At 42.2% G+C, this 25,445-nt stretch overlaps 3 pseudogenes; 2 read left to right on the top strand and 1 right to left on the bottom strand.

The window, feature by feature from the left end:
* The first annotated feature begins 4,215 nt into the window (after nt 1–4,215).
* On the top strand, nt 4,216–5,155 carry LOC118629898 (annotated as a pseudogene).
* Nucleotides 5,156–11,823: 6,668 nt separating this feature from the next.
* On the bottom strand, nt 11,824–12,430 carry LOC118629833 (annotated as a pseudogene).
* Nucleotides 12,431–17,959: 5,529 nt separating this feature from the next.
* Nucleotides 17,960–18,936, top strand: LOC118629756 (annotated as a pseudogene).
* The last annotated feature ends 6,509 nt before the right edge of the window (nt 18,937–25,445 follow it).

The raw sequence follows: 25,445 nt of genomic DNA, 5'->3' as shown, positions 1-25,445 counted from the left end.
AGCTTTCCCTGGCCTGGGTCTCATGCCATGCCCTCCTCCCAAAGAGCACAGTTGCCTCAGGGGGGCTCGCGCCCCTCCAGCACCGGCGCATGCTGGTCAATCTCATTGCAGTCTCTTACTGTGCCCTGAGAGGAGCTTTCTGTTGACACCGTGTGCATTTTCTCCGTCACTCTCTTACATAGCTTTTATATTCTGCTCCTCTTTTCCAAACACATTGTTCTCCTCAGGACTGGAAAATCAGGTGGCCTCTTTTCCTCCCCACCCCCAAAAAAACTGAACCCCCAAGCACTGGTTCTTTGAACTTGACAAAAAACCATAAAAGCCTCATTTGTCGTAGGTCTTGGTTGCTCTACAACCTTGTATTAATAACCAGTCTGATACAAGCAATCAGAATAAGCTTGTAGTTTTCTAAACCAGTGATCAAAGTCAACCCAGCTTCCATTAGTTGTTTTATTTTAATAGGTATGACCTGGGTTTATCCCAGAACTTCCACTCGATGAAGGGAGTGGATTTTCTTAGCCTTTTCCTGCATTACCTTCTCTAGGGACATGGTTTGTACCCACGCTGCCTAAAGTAGGTGTCTAGTGATTGCTGATCAAAGTGACGGCAGCTTGGCTGTCCACTCGGCACCTTAGTTTCTCTTTAGATAGAGTATGTGTTCCATGAAACATCTTCCTCCATTTTTTTTTTGAGGAAAATGTTGAGGACAGTTTATAGTATGACTTGAATCTCATTTTTCTTATTGCATCAATTGGAAGTATACAACTCAGTAGATTTTAGTATTTTCACAAAGTTGTGGCACTATTAAATTCCAGAAAATTTTCATCACCCAAAAAGATATTCTGTGCCCACTGACTTCCGGTCAAGATGGCTGCGTAGGTAAACGCGGTATCGTGTCCTCCCACAACCACATCAAAGTTACAACTAAACTACAGAACAACCATCATTCAAAACCGCCTGACATCGAGCTGAATGGAAGTCCTACAACTACGGAATTACAGCAGCAGCCACATCGAGACTGGTAGGAGGGGCGGACGCGGACAGGCTGGTCCCACACCCACGTGTGGCGGATAAAAATCAGGAGGACACCTCGGCTGGGAAGGTCCTCCCTGAGGACTGAGGGGTCCCCATCCCACACCAGGTGCCCCGCTCAGGGTTCCAGTGCCAGGAAGAGAATCCCCATAACTTCTGGCTGGAAAAACCAGCGGGAACTGAGGCTCAGAGAAGGTGAAGCGGCTGGAGCCCCAGGCAGCTCCTTAAAGGGCCCGCGCACGGACTTAGCGGACTCTGTCCCTCTAAGCTCGGAGGGGAGGTGATCGAGGGGCGCCAGAGACATACAGGGAAGAACTGAGCTGTTTGGCACTGGAGCGAGGGCTGGAGAGGGGGCTTTCTCAGGGACAAACGTGCTGTCAGAGGCCTTTGTTCCTTTGGTGAGCCCTTCCCTGGGGCGGCAGACAGCTGCCATATCTGGGACTCCAGCAACCTGGCTCACACTGGTAGCCCCGCCCTGGTGACTCTGTGAGGCCCCGCCCCACCCAACTTTCAAGCCCACCCAAGCTGTTGCCAGTTGCTTAACCATAGGATTGGCCTGTCTTGGATCCTGCTTCAGGTTTTTCCTAAATTATTTCAAACAAGCAGCATCTGGTCTCAGCGAGCCCCATACCTCTCGTTAAGTAATACACAGAAACAAACACAGGGAGGCAGCCAAAATGAGGAGACAAAGAAACAGGTCCCAAATGAAAGAACAGAACAAAACCCCAAGAAAAGAACTAAGCGAAATGGAGATAAGCAACCTAACAGATGCTGAGTTCAAAATACTGCTTATAAGGATGCTCAGTGAACTTAGTGAGGGCCTCAAGAGCCTAAAAAAGGACCAGTCAGAAATGATGGAGACACAGTTAGAAATGAAGGAGGCTTTAACTGAAATAAAGAATAATTTACACAGATTCAATAGTAGAGTATGTAAATCCAAAAAGCAAACCTTTGATTTAGAATATAAGGAAGCATAAAACGCCCAATCAGAACAGCAAAAAGAAAAAGGAATCCAAAAAAATGAGGATAGTGTAAGGAGCCTCTGGGACAACTTCAAGCGTGCCAACATTCGTATCTTGGGGGTACCAGAAGGAGAAGAAATCGAAAACCTGTTTGAAACAATAATGGCAGAAAACTCTTCTAACTTGGTGAAGGAAACAGACATACAAGTCCAGGAAGCACAGAGAGTCCCATACAAGATGAACCCCAAGAGGCCCACACCAAGACACATCATCATCAAAATGCAAAAGGTTCAAGACAAAGTGAGCATCTTAAAAGCAGCAAGAGAAAAGCAGTTAGTTACCTACAAGGGAGTTCCCATAAGGTTGTCAGCTGATTTCTCAAAAGAAACTTTGCAGGCCAGAAGGGAGTGGCAAGAAATATTCAGAGTGATGAAAAGCCAGAACCCATAACCAAGATTACTCTATCCTGCAAAGCTGTCATTTAGAATCAATGGCCATATAAAGAGTTGCCCAGACAAGAAAAAGTTAAAGGAGTTCATCACCATCAAACCATTATTATATGAAATGACGAAGGGTGTTTTTGAAGAAAAAAATAAAATATATGGACAAACAAAAAGGCAATGAATACATATCTATCGACAATAGAATCTATAAACAAAATGAACAGGCAGAACAGAAACCTTCTCATCGATACAGAGAACATTTTGTTGGTTACCAGATGGGAGGGGGGTTGGGGGAATGGGTGAAAAAGGTGAAGGGATTAAGAAGAACAAATTCATTGCTAGACTGACAAACCTCAAAGGGAAAGGGGTTGGGGGGTGGGAAGAAATAAACCAAAGAACTTATATGCATAACCAATGGACACAGACAATAGTGTGGGAACAGGTGGGAGGGGGGCGGGACAGGGGAGGAGGGGGTCAATGGGGGAAAAATGAGGAACATCTGCAATACATACAACAATAAAGATTTAAAATAAAATTAAAAAAAAAAATTCTGTGCCCACTAATAGTCATTCTCCATTCTCCTTTAGCCTCTGGGAATTCCTCATTTACTTTCTGTTTCTATGGCTTTGTCTATTCTGGACATTTCATAGAAATTGAATTACACATATGAAATTTTTTGTGTCTGGCTTTTTTTCACTTAGCATAATACTTTCAAGCTTCACCTATGTACTAGCATGTATTAATACTTCACTCCTTTTATAGATGAATAATATTCCATTGTTTATCCATTCATCAGTTTATAGGTATTTGGGTTGTTTCTATTTTTCAGCTATTATGAATAATGCTGCAATGAACATTCATGTACACATTTTTATGTAAATATACATTTTTAATTCTCTTGTGTATATATCTAGGATTGAAATTCTTAGGTCTTTTGGTAGCTCTGTGTTTAACTTTTTGAGTAACTGCCAAATTATTTCCCAAATGTGCTGCACAGTTTCCATTTCTAGCAGATATGTATGAGGGTTCCAATTTCTTCAAATCCTTGCCAACACCTGTTATTGCCTATCTTTTGATTGTGGTCATACTAGTGGGTGTGAAGTGGAATCTCAATGTGATTTTGATTTGCATTTTCCTATAGGTTAAGAATGTTGCCCTGGCTGATTTGGCTCAGCGATTAGAGCGTCGGCCCATGGTCCAGAGAGACCCGGGTTCGGTTCCTACTAAGGGCATGTACCTCGGTTGCAGTTTGTCTCCGGACACGGTTGGGGTTTGGGGTTGTGCGGGAGGCAGCCAATTCATGTGTCCCTTTCACGTCATTGTTTCTCTCTTTCTCTCTCTCTCTCTTTCCCTTCCTCCCACTCTATCTGAACAAAAATAGAAAAATGTCCGCGGGTGAGGATTAAAAAAAAGAAAAACAAAAAAAGAATGTTGAACATCTTTTCATGTGCTTGTTGGCCATTTGTATATCTCCTCTGGCTAAATGTTTATTCAAACTTTAATCCATTTTTAAGTTGGGTTATTTTTTTCAAACTTCGTTTATTGTGGTTTTTTTAAAAGATTTATTTTTTAGAAGAGTTTCATATTTCCTGAAAAGTTTAAAGATGGTTCAGAGTTCCCATATATCCTGCTCCTAGTTTCCTCTATTATTAACAACTTACCTCACTTTGGTCTGTGACACTTAGCGACAGGGGTCAGTTCAGAGTCTTAAGCTGAGTTCCGAGGGTTATTTGGAGCTGTTGGAGCTACTGTGCCATGCAGGTGTTTGATCATTTGCAATGTCAGGTTTTGATAACTTAAATACAAATTTCTACCCAAGTTACAGCATCAGTGACTAATCACAGCAGTGTTATGATTATGGAGGGAGAGGAAGACCCTATAGCAAACAGTATACTGGTTATGAATACTCTCAGCGAGGCTGATTTGTTCCTCCAGGGCATGATGCAGCCACAATAGCCATACACCAGGCAGATTTTCCACCAACTCAGACATTTACTCCAATGACAACTCAACCATTCTATGGAAACCACTTTGAGGATGAGCAACCTTTATTAGAAGAATTAGGTATCAATTTTAAGCACATCTGGCAAAAAACCCTAACTGCATTACATGTATTAAAAGTAGCAGATGGCAGGATCGTGAATGAGATCAATCTGGCAGGACCCATTGTTTGTTTCTTGCCCTGCCTATGAAGCCACACTGTTACTGGCCAGCAAAATCCACGCCGGCTATGTGTATGGGATCAGTGCAATCGGATGTCTAGGAATGTTTTGTCCATTAAACTTAATGAGTATGATAGGTGTTTCATTTGGTTGTGTGGCAAGTATCCTTGGATATTGTCTTCTTTCTATGAGTCTACTTTCCAGCTTTGCGGTGATATTTTCTTCACAAGGAATGGTAGGAATCATTCTGACTGTTGGAATTATTGGATGGTGTAGTTTTTCTGCCTCTAAAATTTTTATTTCTGCATTAGCCATGGAAGGACAACTTCTAGTAGCATATACTTGTGCTTTGTTGTATAGAGTCTTTGCTTTAGTTTCCATTTTTCTAACTGAAGTTAGCTGGGACGTGGACACCATTGTGCCAAATACACAGAAAGAACTTGGAACTCTCAAACTGGACCAGCAAACTACTGCAGTGCAGCTCTCATGCAGACCTAAGACTTGGAGCAGGGGAAGTACACATGTCTCTTTTGTTCATTTTTATAGAACTTTCTAATGCTGTATTGGATTTAGTTGCAGTATGATTAGTTTTAGGTGTTTGTGCTTATACAAATAAGAAATGCTATTTTTTCCTGTTCCTATAGCCTTTGAGAAACTATTTTTTCTCTTGTATATTATATTATATGATTTTTATCAACTGTGGGAAACTAACCACAGAGCTGATAATCTTTCTTAAAAACAACCCAGTTAGACTGCTGGTCAAGATGGTGGCGTAGGTAAACACAGTATTGCGTCCTCCCAAAACCACATCAAAATTACAACTAAACTACAGAACAACCATCATTCAGAACGACCTGAAATCGAGCTGAATAAAAGTCCTACAACTACGAAATTGAAGAAGCAGCCACATCAAGACTGGTAGGAGGGGCGGAGGCAGATGGGCTGGTCCCACACCCACATGTGGTGGATAAAAATAAGGGGGATACCTCAGCTGGGAAGGTCCTCCCTGAGGAGTGATGGGTCCCCGTCCCACACCAGACACCCAGCTCAGGGTCCCAGTGCCAGGAAGAGAAGTCCCCGTAACTTCTGGCTGGAAAAACTAGCGGGAACTGAGGCTGAGGGAGGTTGGGGAGGCTGAGGCTGCAGGAGCCCCAGGCTTCTCCTTAAAGGGCCCACACTGGACTTACTCAGACTTGCTCCCTCTGAGCACAGAGGGGAGGCAGCTTGAGGGGCACCAGAATCATACAGGGAAGAACTGAGCTGTATGGCCTCAGGATGAGGGCTGGAGAGACAGCTTTCTCCCAGACAGATGCGCTGGCAGAGGCCATTGTTCCAATGGTGAGCCCTTCCCCCATGAGGCCTGCAGACAGCCTCCATATGAGGGACTCCAGCAACCTGGCTAACACTGTCTGCCCCACCCTGGTGATTCCCTGAGGCCCTGCCCCACCCAACTTTTGGGCCCACCCAAGCTGTTTTCAATAGCTTTACTACAGCATTGGCCTGTCTTGAATCCTGCTTCAGAGTTTCCTAAAATCTCTCAAATAAGCAGCATCTGGTCTCAGCGAGCCCCATACTTCTTGTTAAGTGGCCCCTGGCCTGGCACTAGAAGCAGCCAGCTTTGGTTCACGGCTTCTCCTGGGCACCTCATAGCCCAGCATAAGAAGCAGCCATTTGCAGATCACTTTGTAGCTTATGCCGGCTGGCCCTGAATAGAACACAGGTGGAGGCTGACCTTGCCCCAGAGCCAGAACACCCAGTGGACAGCTTCAAACCATGTCAAAGTACCACCACCCAAACACTTCCATAAGTGACACATTCAATGAGTGGACTCAGTGGGTACCAGAGCCCTAGTGAAATAAGTCTTGCTCTATGTGTTGGGCCCCTACACCGCTGATCCTCCAATGTAGTCAGAGGCCAGTGGTCAGTAGACACAGACAGTCTTTGCAGCTGATCACCCTGAGTAAATCCCTTCCATTGATGTGCCAACAGCAACCAAGACTCAATTACAACAGAAGGATGTACAGTCCACACTAGGGGTACACCTCGAGGGCCCAGCATGATCAGTGGGGCTGTGCCACTGGATCTTACAGGACACCTACAACAATAAGCCACCCTACGAAGCCTACGAGACATAGCAACTCTACGTAATGCATAGACACAACCACAGGAAAGTAGCCAAAATGAGGAGACAAAGAAACATGTTCCAAATGAAAGGGAAGAACAAAACTCCAGGAAAAGAACTAAACAAAATGGAGATAAGCAATCAATCAGATGCAGAGTTCAAAACACTGGTTATAAGGTCACTCAAGGAACTTAGTGAGACCTTCAAGGAACTTAAGGAGACCTCCAAGGAACTTGTTGTTGAGAACATCAACAACATAAAAAAGGACCAGTCACAAATGAAAGATGTACTAACTGAAATAAAGAATAATTTACAGGGAATCAATAGTAGAGTAGATAAAGCCAAGAAGCAAACCATCGATTTGGAATATAAAGAAGCAAAAAACACCCAATCAGACCAGCAAAAAAAAAAAAAAAAAGAATCCAAAAAAATGAGGATAGTGTAAGGAGCCTCTGGGACAACTCTGAGCATGCCATCATTTGCATCATAGAGGTGTCAGAAGGAGAAGAGAGAGAACAAGAAATTGAAAACCTATTTGAAATAATAATGACAGAAAACTTCCCTAACTTGGTGAAGGATACAAACATACAAGTCCAGGAAGCACAGAGAGTGTCATACAAGATGAACTCAAAGAAATCCTGCCTCCATATCACCAAGACACATCATCATCAAAATGCCAAAGGTTAAATACAAAGAGAGAATCTTAAAAGCAGCAAGAGGAAAGCAGCATAAGGGAGCTCCCATAAGGCTGTCAGCTGATTTCTCAAAAGAAACTTTGCAGGCCAGAAAGGAGTGGCAAGAGATATTCAAGGTGATGAAAAGTAGCAATCTACAACCAAGATTACTCTATCCTGCAAAGCTATCATTTAGAATCGATGGACATATCAAGAGTTTTCCAGACAAGAAAAAGCTAAAGGAGTTTATCACCACCAAACCAGAATTATATGAAATGTTGATGGGTCTTCTTGAAAAAGAAGAGGAACAAAAATATAAACAATAAAATGGCAATTAATACATACCTATTGGCAATTGAATCTACAAACAAAATGAGCAAGCAGAACAGAAACAGACTCATAGATACAGATAACTTTCTGTTGCTTGCCAGATGGGTGGGGGCTGGAGGGATGGGTGAAAAAGATGAAGGAATTAAGAAGTACAAATTGGTTGTTAGACTGATGAACCTCAAAGGGAAGAGGCGAGGGAGGGCAGGATGAGATAAACCAAAGAACTTCTATGCAAATATGTATAACCAATGGACACCGACAAGAGTGTGGGGAAGGCAGGCAGGGGAGTGGAATTGGGGAGGAGGGGCATCATTGAGAAAAGAAAAGGAGGGACATCTGTAATACAGTGAACAATAAAGATGAGTTAAAAAAAAACAAAAAACAAAGAAAAAAAAACAAAAATAAAACCCAGTCATAGTAAAGAAGACATAAGACTTATTGCAGCAATATTTTCCCAAGGAATTAAGAAAGACAAGTTGCCTGCATTCTCAAGTCACATACACTTCAAGCAAAAAATTGATCCTGCCCTGGCCGGTTTGGCTCAGCAGTTAGAGCATTGGCCTGCAGTCTGGAGAGACCCAGGTTCAGTTTCCGCTAAGGGCACATACCTCGGTTGCAGTTTGTCCCCGATCCTGGTTGGGTCGTGTGGGTGGCAACCACTCGATGTGTCCCTTTCACATCGATGTTTCTCTTTCTCTCTTCCTCCCACTCTATCTGAACAAAATATCGAAAAATGTCCTTGGGTGAGGATAAAAAAAAAATTGATTCCAGGGTAGAGTTTATAAGAGTTTATAAGTTTGCACTTCAAAAAATTAACATTCTTTTAAATTATCTCAGGAATTTTTGTTAAAATCCAATGATTTTCATAGTCTGCCTTATTGTAGACCTGAAATATGAACGCCTGTTTAGATAGCAGCATTAACTAGACCATAGTGACCTAGACTGGCTACATTAATGCTCATAGTTGGATCTCCATGTTTCCCAGAAAAAAGAAAATCACTAAATTTTGTGAAAAAAATATTTAAAAATCTCACAGTTGCAGTATTGTATTTATCAATGTAAAGTACATTTGAGGCTTATTAATTAAAAATTTCCTAAATCATTTTTTAAAATCTAACCTTATTATGGTTCATTTGTTACAATTAAGGATACAACATTACATTTAGTTGTCACGTTTCCTTACCTCTTGCCTATGACAGTTTCTCGACATTCCTTGTTTTTGGTCATCTTGACAGTTTTGAAGAAAATTGGTCAAATATTTTGCAGAATGTTTTTCTGTTGGGATTTTCTGATGTTTTTCTCATGATTAGGCTGGGGTTATATGTTTTGGGGAGGAAGGCCACAAAGGTAAAGTGCCATTTTCATTACAACCACTGACATGGCTTATCATTGTTGATGCTGACCTTGATCACCGGGATGAGGCAGTGTTTGCACAGTTTCTTCATCTCCCTTTCCGTACTGTACTCTTTGCAAGGAAGTCGCTTTGCACAGCATACTTCTAAGGAGTAAGGAATTATGTACCACCTCTTGAAGACAGAATATCTATATAAATTATTTGGAATTTCTCTGCATGCAATATTTGCCTCTTCTTCCATATGTATGTATATAATTTTTTTTTTTATCCTCATCCAAGGACATTTTTCAATATTTTGTTCAGATTGAGTGGGAGGGAGAGAGAGAGAAACATCGATGTGAAAGGGACACATCGAGTGGTTGCCACCCACACGACCCAACCAGGGCCGGCAACAAACTGCAACCGAGGTACGGGAACTGAACCTGGGTCTCTCTGGACTGCAGGTCAACGCTCTAACCGCTGAGCCAAACTGGCCAGAGCTGTAGTTTCTTTTTCAAAAAAAATTTTTTCTTTATTGATTTTAGAGAGAGAGGAAAGGAGAAGGAGAGAGATAGAAACATCGATAAGAGAACATCTACTGGCTGCCTCCTACATGCCCCCCAATGGAAATCTGGCTCACAATCTGGGCATGTGCCCTGACTGGGAATCAAACCAGTGACCTCTTGGTGCATGGGTTGACACTCAACCACTGAGCCACACTGGCCGGGCTGTATGTGTTTTCTTATGGACTCATGGTTATTTATTTTATATGTTGAGTTATAACCCAATATTAATTTATTTGTCTTGTTGCTCAAATTGTTCCAACTTAGGCTACTGGGGGCTCTTCTAGTTAGCTCCTGAGTCCCTTTGCCATATCCCTATTTGTGTGTGTGTGCGCACGTGCGTGAATGTGCACGCACACATGGGTGCACGTGAGTGTGTATGTTTGAGCACTTTCTTACTTTCTGGCACTATAAGGTGCTCCAGGTTGTATATTTCTTGCATCAGTCTTAGAATTAACTATTTCTCCAAGGAGCTCTGTTCATTTTTTTTTTTTATCCTCACCCGAGGACATTTTTGCACTTATCTTCAGACAGAGCAAGAGGGAGAGAGGGAGGAAGAGAGAGAGAAACATTGATGTGAGAGAGACACATTGAGTGGTTGCCATTCACACAACCCCAACCGGGGCCAGGGACAAACTGCAAACGAGGCACGTGCCCTTAGCGGGAACCGAACCTGGGACTCTCTGCAGGCCCATGCTCCAACTGCTGAGCCAAACTGGCCAGGGCTGTTCATTTTATTAATACCACTGAAAAATGGCATTAGAAACCAAGATCTGGGCTCTTGGGCTATTTTTATTTTATTGCTGAGGTGTAAGACTTCTTTATATAGTCAATATACAATTCCCTGATCATAGATGTGATTTATAAATATTTTTCTCCCACTCCTTGTGTAGTCTTTTCACTCTCTTGATAAGGTCCTTTGAAGCACAAACATTTATTTTTTCATAAAGTGTAATTATCTATTTTTTCTTATGTCACTTGTGCTTTTTGAGTCATATTTAAGAAACAACTGCCTAATCTGAGGTGAGGAAGATTTATGCCTTTGTTTTCTTCTAAGTGTTTCATAGCTTTAGCTTTTACATTTAAGTCTTTGATCCATTTTGTGTTAATTTTTGCATTTTTTGAGGTAATGGTCCAAATTCATTCTTTTGCATATGGATATCCAGTTGTCCCAGCACCATTTGTTGGAAAGATTATTCTTTCCGCTCTGAACTGTCTTGATATCCTTGTTGAAAATATAAAGGTTTATTTCTGGATTCTCAATTCTATTCCATTACTCTATATGTCTGTCTTCAATCTAGTACCTTTCTGTCTTGATTACAGTTTTGTTGTGGCTTGAATATTTTAATAAAACCATTAACATAATGCATTAAAATAGTCCTATTGGTCAGCTGCAAGAGGCTGTCCAGGTGACATCACCCAGAGTTGTCTAGATTTTTATTGTGTTCCATATTGGACTGGACCCTTTATTCACTTGCAAGAGTAGGAAGGTAGAAGGTATACAAGGGACTGTAAAATTCCTTTAGGGCATAATGACAGGGTGTGCCATTGGCCAGACCTGTAAACTAGCAACTCTAAATAAGTACAGACAAAGCCACCAACAAGAAAAAGGGAAAGTTCTTGGGTATAAGTTATAAAAGTCATGCTTAGTTTGCTGTTTCTGGGAAGTTCTTAGAGATGCTCTCCCCAGAAGCGTAGCCCAAGGGGCTGCAGGAAAGCCATGCTGCCTTCCAGGTCGCTCCTGCTTGGCTCTCTGCTAGGAGGACTAGACTGTGAGATCATTAAGTCTAAAATGGTAGCGTGCTCTTGGTGTCCATAGAAACTAATTCATTTTAAAAGGATGCTTCACAGACACTTTGTGGACAGTATGCTTATGCCATGGATGTGTATCTGAAAACAGATGATTGGGAATTGAACCCTTGACCTTCAGTGCATGGTGTGATGCTCCAACCAACTGAGCCACACCAGTCAGGGCTGGAATTCTAGGGTTTTATTTCAGTAACAGTAACCAGGTGCTTTACAATACTTCATGAATTATTGAATACAATAAAGATCTCACAACAATTCAATGGGAGTTTTGGTGAGCCCCCAAAAATTCTTCCTTGAAAATCCGATTAAACATTTAAAAAAGAGTGTTCACTTTTATTTTACTTTTAGAATAAACACCTTTATTACACGAGCTAAGACAGGAGGGAAGAGAACTTAGTTGCCTTTCGGGGCCTTGATTTTCCTCAGAGAGAACCCCAGCTCCTTGCCCTCCGGCACAGCTGTCTGCTCAGCCACACTACCTGGCCTTGAAGCCACGCATGCTGGAGGTTGGCCCTGCTGGAAGCGCTCCTCCAGAAGACTGTTCATTGTGGCATTCTTTTTCCTCTGATCATATTTCTTCTGAATTTTCTGGGATTGTTTCTTGCTTAAAATCTCTTCCTCCTCAGAAGTCAGCTTAGCCCCCTTCTTGTGGCCCAGCCGCAGTGCCTCGTGGGACCCGCACCACTGTCGGTGCGGTGCGCTGTCAACAGCACCAGGCAGTTCCTACGAGGGCCTTGGTGCGGACCAGTTAGTTGGATGCATGGCAGACAACATCAATGATCCTTGTCTTGCGCGTACAACACTCTGAGCCCCAGGAGAAGTTGCCCGTCCAGCCTCGAGGCTCAGCGCTTCCCGCACGCACCAGACAGCGCGCACGGCAGCTTCGGTCAGTGTTGGCAGCAGGGCAGCCCAGCTCCTATTTTTGCTTCTTGTGGAAGGACTTCCTCTTGCCCCCCCTGGTCTTGAGGTACTTGTGCCAGTTGTCTCGAGAGATGCCCATGGCTTGGCTTTGGCTGGAAAGAGCTTATTTTATTATTTTTTTAAATAGAATTTATTGGGGTGAATTTATTGGTTCACAATATCATATAAGTTTCAAATGCACCACTCAACAAAATATCATCTAAACTCTGTGTCATGTACCCATCACCCCAAGAAAAGTCTCTTTCCATCCTCATTCTTCCCCCGCCCCCTTTGCCCACCGCCACCTACCTCCACCTCCCTTTCCCTCTGGCTATCACCACACTGCTGTGTGTGTCTATGTGTTATATACATGTGTGTATGTGTATTTCTCCTTAATCCCTTCACCTTCTTTCGTTCAGCGCCCCCAACTTTCCTCCCCTCTGATAGCTGCCAGTCTCTTTCACGTATCCATGCTTCTGTTTCTATTTTGTTCATCAGTTTATTTTGTTCATTAGAGTCCACATATAAGTGAAATCGTATGTATTTGTCTTCTCTGACTGGCTTATTTCACTTAGCATAATAATCTCCAGGCCCATTCATGCTGTCACAAAAGGTAAGACTTCCTTTTATTTTTATGGCTGAGTAGTATTCCATAGTGTAAAGGTACCACAGCTTTTTTATCCATTCATCTACTGATGAGCACTTGGGCTGTTTCCAGATCTAGGCTATTGTAAATAACACCAGAGTGTACATAGGGGTGCATATATTCTTTCGAATTAGTGTTTCAGGATTCTTAGGATATATTCCCAGAAGTGGGATTGCTGGGTCAAAGGGCAGTTCCTAAATGGTAATTTTGAATTCATTTCCAGAGGCTGACTGTGGACTAGTATGAGTAAGACATTCCTGGGGACCGCAGTTTTGAGGTAAGTCCCCATATTTTTGTGGCCTTTACCTCCAGGAACCCAGCAGGTTTTCACGGTGAATGGTCTAAATATACCAGTTAAAGACAGATTGTCATTGTGAATGGAAAAAAATAAGACCTAACCCATTTTAAATATAAAGAGTCAACTAGATTATAAGTAAAGGAATGGAGAAAGATATGCCATGCTAACTTTAATCAAAGAAAACTGGAGTATCTATATTAATTGCAGACAAAGCTGACTTCTAAACAAAAAAGATGATCAGGAGTAAAATGAGGTATCACATAATGATACAGGATTTAATTATCCGAGAAGACATAACAACCCATAACACATATGCATCTAAATATGCATCAAATGCCCTGGCCGGTTTGGTTCAGCGGTTAGAGCGTCGGCCTGCGGTCCTGAGAGACCCGGGTTCAGTTCCCGCTAAGGGCATGTACCTCGGTTGCACTTTGTCCCTGGCCCTGGTCGGTTGTGTGGGTGGCAGCCACTCGATGTGTTCCTTTCACGTCGATGTTTCTCTCTCTCTCTCTGTTCCTCTCTCTCCCTCCCACTCTACCTGAACAAAAAATGGAAAAATGTCCTCGGGTGAGGAAAAAATAAAAAATAAAAAATAAATAAATAAATATGCATCAAACAAAACACACGAGTCAAAAAACTGATAGAACTGAAAGGAGCTATAGATAAATCCACCATTACACCTGGAGACTTCCACAGCCCCTGCTAGTAACTGAGAAGTCAAGCAGGCAGTAAATCAGCAGGATGTGGGTGATTTAAACAGGCTATCAGTCAACTGGATCTAATCGACACCTGTAGAATACTCGATCCAACAACAACAGAACCCACATAGTTCTCAACGTTTAACAAGGTAGACCACATTCTAGGCTGTAAAACACACCTTAACAAATTTAAAAGTATAGAAATCAAACAAAAAAATGTTCCCAGAGCACAATAAAATGAAACTAGAGATCAATAGCAGAAAGATAGCTAAATAATCCCCCACATAACTGGAAATTACACAACACATATCTAAATAACCCACAAGTTAAAGAATTCTCAAAGAAATGTAAAAATATTTTGAATTCTGCATGAAAAAAATTACAAAGGAAAAAATTGAGAAAATTGACTACATAAGCAATAAAAGCTTTGACTGATAAAAACTTCACACACAAAAATGGGAAGAAACTGGAAAAATATTTATAGAAAATGACAAATATAAATAAAATATATATATTTAAAAAGAAAACACTTAGACCTTAATGGATAAATGGCATGAACTGATATCACAAAAGAGTAAGTTCAAGAGTATAATAAACATAATATTTAACTTTACTAGAAATAAAAGGAATACAAATTTTTCCTATTAAATTATTAAATATTTAAAAATTTTAAAGGTGATACACTTCCAGTGAGCTGTACATTTGAGATTATTGCATTTTACTGAATGTATGCTAAAATCCATTTAAAATGTTTTATGTAACGTTGGTAGGAATTTAGTAAGAAAGGCGCGTTCATATTTTGCTAGTAATAATTTAAATTGTTACAATATTTCTAGAAAGCAATTTGGCTAGTTATCAGGAATGTTAATAAGGTTCAGGATTTCCACTTCTAAAATACAACAAAAATTTATGCATCAAAGACATCCTTTATTTATTTTAAAAATATGTTTTTGTTGACTTTTTTACTGAGAGAGGAAGGGAAAGAGAGACAGAAACTTTGATGTGAAAGAGACACATCAATCAGCTGCCTCCTGCACGCCCCCTACTGGGGATCAAGCCCACAATCCAGGCATGTGCCCTGACCAGAAATTGAACTGGGACCTCTCAGTCCATGGGACGGCGCTCAATTCACTGAGCCACACCAGCCGGGCAAGACTCCTTTATATGAATGAAATCTTGGAGGATGAAAATCCACAATAGAGTAATGCTTACAAATATTGTGATAAACCTTGTGTGATTTTAAGAATCTATCAAATATTGATTTTTAATAATAGAATGTTTTAAGAGCAATATAGAGTTATAAATATAGTATAAACACAATTTTATGTCATAATGCATAGACGAGGAAAACAAGGAATTACAGCAAAATAATTATTGATGCAGTATTGCCTCTAGATATTGGAGTTATGGGTCCTTTTTTTTTTTTTTTCACTTCTTTAAAATTTTTTTGTACATTCCATATATTCTAAGTGAATATTCAGTACCTTAGTAATCAATAATAAAACCAGCCCTGGCCGGTTTTGCTCAGTGGTTAGAGCATCTGCCTGCAGTCCAGAGAGACCTGGGTTCAATTCTCACTAAGGGCACGTACCTCTGTTGCAGTTTGTCCCCGGCCCTGGTTGGCCATGCGGGTGGCAGCCACTCGATGTGTCCCTTTCACATAGATGTTTCTCTTCCTCTCTCTCTCTACCTCTCTCTCCCTCCCACTCTATCTGAACATAAAATGGAAAAATGTCCTCAGGTAAGGATAAAGAAAGAAAGAAAATAAATAATAAAACCAGTAAGTAAATAACAAATAATTCCAAGTTTCTGGAATCCTCTGTTTCCTGCATTTTCCAAGGTATGAGTCAAAGGTCACAAGGCAAAGGTCACCTCCTCTGTGAAATCCTCCCTCCTTTGCACGCAGCTCTCTTACTCATATATCACAGTGACTCGGCTATTTGTCTCTCCCAGTGGCCTGAGGAGCAGGGCCATGTTTTTTCATCCTGTTTCCCTAGTTCCCAGGGCAGCATCTGGTACCAAACAGATATTTAACTCATCATTATTATGGTTATTGACTGGCTCAGTTTACTATCCCCCTAGTTCTCTTGTTTGAAATATATATCCTTTCCCAGTTGAATGGATTAGACTGTTGTAAATAAAATCAGTTGAGCCCTGGCTGGTTTGGCTCAGCGGTTAGAGTGTCGCCTGAGGACCAGAGAGACCCAGGTTCAGTTCCCCCTAACAGCATGTACCTTGGCTGCAGTTTGTCCCCGGCCCTGGTTGGGGTTCTGTGGGTGGCAGCCAGTTGATGTCTCTCTCATGTCTCTCATGTCGATGTTTCTTTCTCTCTCTTTCTCCTGTTCTACCTGAAGACAAGTGCAAAAATGTCCTCAGGTGAGGATAAAAACAAAAAATTAAATCAGTTGAAAACTTTTAGGTAGTAGCATCCTCATCTTTAAGTTTTTTGTTTTTTTAAATGTATTGATTTGAGAGGGAGAGAGAGAAACACTAATTTGTTGTTCCACTTATTTATGCATTCATTGGTTGATTTTTGTGTGAGCCCTGACCAGGGATCTAACCTGAAACTTTGGTGTATGGGGATGACACTCTAACCAAGTAAGCTACCCGGCCAGGGCAACATCCTGAGGTCTGTTCTCTAGCTGCCTTGAGATCTGGTCCTGGGAGTAGCCTTTCTTGACTCAGGCCTGTAGAGCCAATGGGCCTATATTTTCTTGCTTCCTGAATGACTAATAACAAACCATCTCACATGCCCTTGTGCTAATGAGGCCGTTCCAAAATGTGTTAGCCACTTTAGCAAAATGAGCCCCAAATCATGATGCTCAGGCTTGCTTTTTCTCCTGAAAATAAAAACCAGAAAACAAACAAACAAAAATGAGATAAACGTATACATATCACTGAATGATATGAGACCAAAGTGAATGACTTTGAATCCAAAAAGATAAGCTCTTTTTCTACGCATATGTACAGCCCAATGACAGGGGGCTCTTTTTCCCCAGTGTGATGGTTAATTTTATGTGTCAACGTGGCTAGGCCCAGATATTTGGTTAAACATTATTCTAGATATTCCTGTGATATTTTTGGTGAGATTAAAATTTAAATCAGTAAACTTTAAGTTAAGCAGATTATCTTCCATTGGGTAGGTGACCCTCATCCAATCATGAAGGCCTTTATAGAAAAAGACTGACTTCTCTAAGCAAGAAATAATTCTACAAGCAGACTGTTTTTGGACTCAAACTGCAATTCCTCCCCAAGTCTCCAGCCTGCCAACCTACCCTACAGATTTTGGACTTGTCAAGCCTACAGCTCATGTGAGCCAATTCTGAAAATAAATCTCTCTTTATATATATAATTTATGTATAAACATACATATATGTATATATACACATATGTGTGTGTGTATGTAATTTTTTGATATATCGCTGCTATAGCTGAATTGTTAAATCAAGCGATGCCCCTTTGATATCCTAGTGCTGGGAGATAAATTTCACAAAGCTGTATAAAACCCTTCCCAACTGTGGATGTAAGGAGAGTACAGTCCTTAATTATTAACAAGGACATCAACCTCTTCAAGAATATTAAGTGTTTTATTATTAACTGTCTTTCTGAAGATGAAGCCACTTTAAGAGTGTATCAGATCTGTGATTACCCTTGGATCTTTAAGCATGATGATATAGGAAATGTTGACTATCCTCAGTCTTACTTCAATTCATTAGTAATGGAGAGTAGGCCAGATAAGACAACTGTTTCTCGGTAAGCCACTGCCACCACTGTGGTGACTTAAAGTATTAGGGAATGATTCTGTATTAGTTCCCAGTGGTTGTGATAAATTACTAGAAACTGTTTACAACAACAGAAAACTCTCCTCTCACAGTTATTGAGACTGGAAATCTAAAACCAGTTTCACTGGCTAAATAAATGCATTTTCTCGAGTCATCTCAACCGCCTTCTCTAGATAGTGGAACCGGGGGGCTGGAGAGCTTCAGGATGGTTCGTGCTAAGAGCTGGACCTTGAAGAAGCACTTTGAAGGCAACCCTACAAGCAGTAGCTTTGAGTTGAAGACAGTTGAACTCCCACACTTAAAACATGGAGAGGTCCTGCTGGAAGCTTTGTTCCTCACCATGGATCCTTACACGAGGTTGGCGGCCAAAATGTTGAAGGAGGGTGACACGTTGATGGGGGAGCAAGTGGCCAGAGTTGTGGAAAGTAAAAACTCAGCCTTACCAACAGGAACTGTTGTATTGGCTCCTTCAGGCTGGACAACACACTCCATTTCTGATGAAAAACAACTGGAGAAGCTGCCTGCAGAGAGGCCAGACACATTACCTCTGTCTTTGATGCTGGGAAAACTTGGCATGCCAGGCCTCACAGCCTGTTTTGGCCCACTAGATGTCTGCCGTGCAAAAGATGGACAAACAGTGTTGGTTAATGCAGCAGCAGGAGCCATGGGCTCTGTCATGGGGCAGATAGCTAAGCTCAAGGGCTGCAAAACTGTTGGAGCAGCAGGGCCTGATGATAAGGTTGCCTACCTTAAAAAGCTTGGATTTGACGTTGCCTTAAACCAAAAGACAATAGTCTTTGGAAGAAACTTTGAAAAAAAGGTTCGTTCGATGGTTGTGATTGTTATTTTGATAATGTGGGTGGAGAATTTTTAAACATTGTTATCCCCTAGATGAAGAAATTTGGAAGAATTGCTATACGTGGGGCCATCTCTACCTATAACAGTACTCAACCACTTCCTCCAAGCCCACCCCCAGAGGCTGTTAGTTATCAGCAAGTCCGCATGGACAGGTTCATTGCAAGCCTTCGGCAAGGAGATGTCCGCCAGAAGACTCTGAAGGAATTGCAGAAATGGGTCTCAGAGAGTAAAATCCAGTACCAGGAATTTGTCACTGAAGGATTTGAGAACATGCCAGCTGCATTTATGGGAATGCTGAAAGGAGATAATTTGGGGAAAATATGAAAAAAAAAAAGACACATAGATTCTAGGAATCATTTGGGTGATTACTTAATTTCTTTTTATACATTTAGTAAAAAGGTATACTGCCTTCATTAGCTAAACAATGGTGGTTATAATGAGTTTGATCTACCTAAGAAAGTACTTTTAAACAGTATAAGAAAAAAAAGTGTTATCTCTAAGGGACAATTCATTCCTTATCTCTTGCAGTTTCTGGTATTTGTCGGCATTCCTACACTGCTGGTCCTGTCCCTCCAGTTTCTGACTCCCTGGCTACATTTGTTGTCATTTCTCTTTAATTGCCTTTAATCTGGAACTTTTTTTTTGGTGGTACGTGCCCCCAGTGGAACCGAACCCGGGACTCTCTGGTCCGCAGGCCAAAGCTCAACCACTGAGCCAAACTGGCCAGGGCTAATCTGGAACTTTTAAAGTCTTCCCTTGACTATCATGACCTTGAGAATTTTGAAGATCACAGTCATTCTATAGAATAGCTCTCAGTTTGGGTTGTCGGAGCCTCCTGCTGAGTTCATTCTGGTTGTTTCTTTGGCAGGGGCATGGTGGGGGTGGTGCTGTGAGGCTCAGGCGTCTTTTAATGCACATTTCACGTTTTCCACTGTTGATGATGTCAGCTCTGATTATTTGATTAACATGGTGTTGTCAGGCTCCTCCATGTAAATTCACTGTTTTCCTTAATTATGTATATGTATTTTGAGGGTGGTGCTTTGAGACTATATAAATATCCTGTTTCTCAACAAACTTTCAATTTCTCTGTGTATCTATCTAAATATTTACATATTTATATGTATATACTAAATTCCTATATTGCTTCATGGGTTTTAATTCATGACTCTCATTATTTATTTTAATGATTTAATTATCTCAGATTTAGCCAGTGGGAGCCTCCACAAATTGGTTTTTGTTTCCTTTTGACAGATGCCTATTTATTTGTTATTTTATTTTTTTAGTTGTGGCAGAACAAGATGTTCCAGGCTAGTTTTTGTACGGCCGGCGAGCTCCGGGGAGTCACATGACCGGGAAGTCACATGACCGGAAATGGACGGCCAGGGGAGAAATTGAAACTTATCTCGGGAGGCTCCGCCTTACCCGGATGTGGCTGAGGCGACACTGCTGGTCACGTCCCACCACCCTTCCCAGCCAATCAACATACGCCACGGTGGAATCTCCCCAGCAGCTAGCCAGTCACCTGACGCCACACCTGATCACCCCACCGGGTCCCTACCATCCCTATAACTCTTCCCCGGGGAAAGCAGCAGGGAATAAAACTTTTGCCCGCCTTTGCGGCTCCGTTTCTTTCTTCCTCCGTGAGATACCTTACAGTTTCTTACATTCCCTCCCTGGGCTCTGGAACTAGCTGTTTCCCAAGCATCCCCGACTCCTTTAGGAGAGAATGGTATCTAGAAACAAGACCTGGGTGCTAGGTGTGGTCATTTCCCTTGGGGCATTGCTACTTGCAGGCCTTTCAGGGGACAGAGCTAGCTGATTTATATACACATACATGTTTACAATTCTATTTACTTGTTTACCTGCAGATACTGAAAGCCATTGATAGCTCCAATTCCAATTTAACAATATAGGGTTCAATATAATTTCTCCCTTTTCATATTTATAATTCTCTTCTCTGATAGTGAGAAACTTGATTCCCATTACCCGTCATATACAGGGATGTACAAAAGTATTACAGTTATAATACAAATAAATAATACAAGAATAAATAATAATGCAAGAATAAACTCCACGTTTCACATACTCACAACTGTAAACCTACTTTTGCCCACTCCTGGTTACTCATTTGACCAAGTCTCTCACCCTTCTTGGGCTCTGGGCCACCGTGGCTCCTCTTCACACCTTTACCAAACAATTGTATTCCTTGGCCCCTCACAAAGGATTTTGGATTGAATTGTTCAGAAGGAAAAGGGAAGGGAAACAAAAAAGGAAGAGAAAAATTATATTTAGCCAGTTTTTACTGAATGTATACTATGGCCAAAGGACTGTGCCAGGTGCTGTTGGGCTACAAAGGAGAGCAAAATGCATTGGAGCTTATAGACGTAGCAGACAGCCGGGCCAGGTTATACTACAATAACCAGTGACTCCCAAATCATAGGGGCTTAAGACCACAGAGGTGTATTTCTCATTCTTGCTTTATGTCCTCCATGTCTCTGCTCTATGCTGTCTTTATTCTAGGACCCAGGCTAAAGGAACCATATCTGGGATATGCTCATCTGGGGGTGGTCTTGCAGGAGAGAAAAGAACAAGACGGTGAAACCACATAATGGGTCTTTTTTTTTTTTTTGATATTTTGTTCAGATAGAGTGGGAGGGGGAGAGAGAGAGAGAAACATCGACGTGAACGGGACACATCGAGTGGTTGCCACCCACACAACCCAACCAGGGCCGGGGACAAGCTGCAACCGAGGTACATGCCCTTAGCGGGAACCGAACCCGGGTCTCTCGGGACCACAGGCCGATGCTCTAACCGCTGAGCCAAACCGGCCAGGGCCACATAATGGGTCTTAAAGCCTTTGCTAGGAAGTGGCCTACGTCACTTCTGCTGACCAAATTTGACGTTATTGGGACAAAGTGGTATAATCCTTCCACAAAGAGAGGAAGCAAATTTTGGGGGGGAAATGCAATAAATCACACAGATCTGTGGAGGAAACAGACATGCATACACCTAACTGGCAGGCATGGTATGATAGAGGAAAAGGCATACCTCACTGAATCCCATTTTGCAATACAATGGGTAGAAAAATAAGATAAACTGAAGGGTGTGGCCACTATGCTACCAAGACATGTTCTGGTCTTGAAGAGAAAGATTTCAGGCAACAGTGAGAGATAGATGAAAGTGGTAAGAAGGACTCTTGCCTGATAGGGCAAGCAGAGGAAACAAGGAGAGCAGCGTGTTCTGTAAGACTTGGAAAAGGAACATAATGGAATATGTAGCATTTCCTGAGGAGGTAGATGTTCAGACCGATAATTAAGGCTTGCACTGTCCTTCCACCCACAGCCCGAAAGGGTTTTGGAGAGATTCATTTCCCAACAGCAGAATTCCACAACGGCACTTCTTGGACTAACAATTCATTTGTAACAAGAGGAAAAAAGAACCCATATATGGATAGAAAAAGTAATTATATCTCAAATATCTCCCAATGGTTGAGGAATGGTATCTCACTGTCGTTTTAATCTATATTTTATAGTATGAGTGAAAAAGAGCATTTCTTATTTTTTCATGTGTCAGTTTGTATTGCAGTGAGCTGTTTTTATTCGTACTCATCCCTATTCTTCTACTGGGTCTTGGATCTTTTTCTAATTGATTTCCAAGAAAGGTTGAGAAGGATTTGTTGGTCAGGGCTGAGATGAGGCATTCTGCCGACTGTGCTGGGTGCTGGGGTGGACGGAAACAGTCCTTGGCTAGGTATTTCCCAGTGTGTGGGGAGGCGCCTTGATCACCTCACCTGTTTCAAATATTTGGGAAATAGCAACACATTCAAGAGGCAGGGCTTCGTGTTCATGGTGGGCCCTGGCAGAGGCACAGCCCCGTCCCATGCAGAGAAGTTCTTAGTGTCTTAGGTTGGGCTCCCTAGAAGCAGACTGCAAGAAGGGGGTTCTTTTCCATGTGATTTTTCTCAGAGTTCGCTCAGGAGAAGATGAGTGAGGGAACTAGGGCAGGTCAATGGAGGAGAGCTAAGCAAGGATGTGGTCTCCGCCAGAGACCAGCTTCAGCCTGGCCCCAGTGGGAAGCTCTGGAGCATGAACCACACCACGGAGCTGGCCGTCACTCCCTCGAGAGAAGAAACTTGCCCTTCATACTCTGTGTTGGTAGGTAAGTCATTGGCCGAGGTCTGGAGATATAGGGAGGACATAGCTTCCAGGTCAAGATGGCTTCTGTTGGGCCGAAGGCAGGTCTCTGGAGAAGTGGGCAGCTGTGAGTCATTAGCAGCCATCACTCACAGCAGCTGAGGGTCAGTGCACCTGCCCCGAAGGGAGTCTGAGCAGGGCACCAACACCTTTCATTGATTGCATTTAGTAGAATTCAGAGTTCCCACAAGAATCCTGCAGTATCTGCCAAAGAACAAGGCCAGTGGTGTACTTAAATGTCCCCTAAAAATGTCCTCAAGTAGCAAGTGAAAAGGCTTTCAACAAAAACGAATGGATGTAATCCAGACACATAATTGTGAAACTCATGAATCAGATTTTGACTTGTAGTGCCATTGTCTAGGATAATCATTTGTTATCTTGAGCAAGACACTCTGCTGGGACCCAAGTGTTAGTTTATGAACATTTGATTATTCTTGAGTCCCAGCTGCAAAATGCCAGAAGCTTGACTCTTCAAATATATCACTTTGTTTCAGGCAGTAATGGCTCCAATGATGGTGGCAGAATTTAGCCCAAGCAAATATTTATAATTGACAGTGGATGTGTGAGCAGGATGCTAATGAATGGATGTGCTGATTATTTTCCCCTGCCACAAACATTAGCTCTTGTTTGGTTTAACTGTCAAGCTGACATTATAGATTAGAAATGACAGACTGCTGGCAAAGATCCACAGTGGAGAAAAATATTAGGAAAATTTTACAAGTTATGTAAATTTTGATACTGCTTTTTCCAAATTTAAAATGTTTGTGGGTGTTAGCAGGAGGTTATGGCTTAATTATAAGCCTAACCGAAAGCGTTTAGATTTACAAGTACATTTGGATTTCTAAAATCTTTCATTTTAAGGAGCCAAGCTGATGACACCTTCTTGGATTCAGGTGGATACCTTTAACTAAATAGCAGGCTTTGAGATTAGATATATACATAAAACAAACATTTTGTCTTTCCAGTTGCAAACATTAGTATTCAGTTTTTGATTATAATATAGGATGTGTCTTTATATACTTGCATATATTTGTTTGGTTCGTCGGTAGCACTGTTCTATGTATTCACGGTGGTCTTGGCTCCTGGTATGATCGTCATGAAAGTGACCACTCTTTCCAGCAGAGTCGTGTTGGTGGTTTTATATTGTAATGATTTTTGTGTCTGAACCTGTCAGCTGCTGAATCCGTCTTGCCTTCAGTGTCGTGCGGTAGGTTTTGCTGACAAGGCGTGAGGTGTGCCATCCCAGCAGCAGTCACACAGACCCTGAGCTTAGCCTGTTCCTGCGGGTGCCGGGGTGGACCCTTTGTCCTTCAGTGACCCATGAACATCTTGACCTACTTATTCTGTGGGTGTCTCCTTATACACCAATGGTCACGAAGCAGACACGGGGGGAACAGCATACCATGGGGTGGCTTGGAAGAAGTGACACTATGGATATGGTTTCTGCAATGAATCTGCCCTGTCCCCATTTGGGCCTCCTTCAACTCAGCAGCAGGACTTATCTTTAAGGTATTTTAAAAGCCCCCTTATCAAGGGTGAGAAGAGGGCCGAGGAGACCAGCAGCTGTGTTCTCTGATGGGCTTTTAAACCCAGCTTTTCCTAGAACGGCTGCACAGGGATGTGTGTACCTTTTTGGTTTTAATCTCTGACACAGAAGAGCAGCTTTGCTTTGAGATAAAGGGCACTGCCCCCTCCAGTAGTCATGTGTTTCCTTGAAGGTCAGAACAGCAGTGGCCGGTGATGGTTCCCATCATGACAGCTCAAGGCTCATTGATTGAGAACTTACTATGTGCCAGGCACCGTGCTAAGGAAAACATGTGCTATCTTATCCAGTCCTGCCAGCTGCCCAGTGTTGTGGTAAAGGCACTAAGAGTAAGTCCTTTCATTATCCTTATTTTGCAGTCAAGGAAACCAAAACTTAAGGAATTTACATAAGTTTGCTGAGGTCACACAGTTGGGGTAGACTTCCCACCCCAACCTATCAAAACCCATGTCTTAACCACTAGGCTCAACTGCCCCCAGGGCCAGCGCTTCCGTGTCCAGCAACATCCTGACTCTGTGTACTGGGTGTGCACACACAGGTGAGTTCCTGTGTTTACAGGAACCTGGGGCCCATCCTGAACAGAGGAGCACTTAATGGCTTTTGAATGATTTTTAATCCTACTGGACTGACATATTTATTCAGGTCAATTTCTCTGATTACCTTAACCAAACAAAGGTGTTCTTGTCACCATTGTCTTTTGTTCTGGAAATTCGGGCTGATGTCAGATCCTGTCGCTTTCACTTTCTCAGCTCCTCAAATCAGCTCTTCATCTCCGCACAGACGTGGACAAGGCTCAGGTCAGGCCATTCCCGCAGACGTTTGTGTTCACACCTTTCTACAGGGGCCAGTGACAAGGTTCTTCTCCAGCTAGTCTCTCCATCTGTCACTGCGAACGTGCTGTTCGTTTCCCTGTGAGAACTATGGTTCTTCTCACTGAGTGGAAATCAGGGCCGTAATTTTTGTTTTCCTTCTCCAGGTCACAAATGGCATGTTGATTTCCGAATCTCCTCTGTCTGTCCTGCCTAGGCCCCTTCTCACCACTTCCACCATTACTGCCCTATTCCAAGTCATTGTCTCTTGACCATTGCTGTGGCCTT

The sequence above is a fragment of the Molossus molossus genome, unplaced genomic scaffold, assembly GCF_014108415.1.
Source record: "Molossus molossus isolate mMolMol1 unplaced genomic scaffold, mMolMol1.p scaffold_m16_p_1, whole genome shotgun sequence".
Taxonomy (NCBI): Eukaryota; Metazoa; Chordata; class Mammalia; order Chiroptera; family Molossidae; genus Molossus; species Molossus molossus.
Note: the sequence above shows the minus strand (reverse complement) of the source record. Positions and strands in the feature narration are given on the sequence as shown.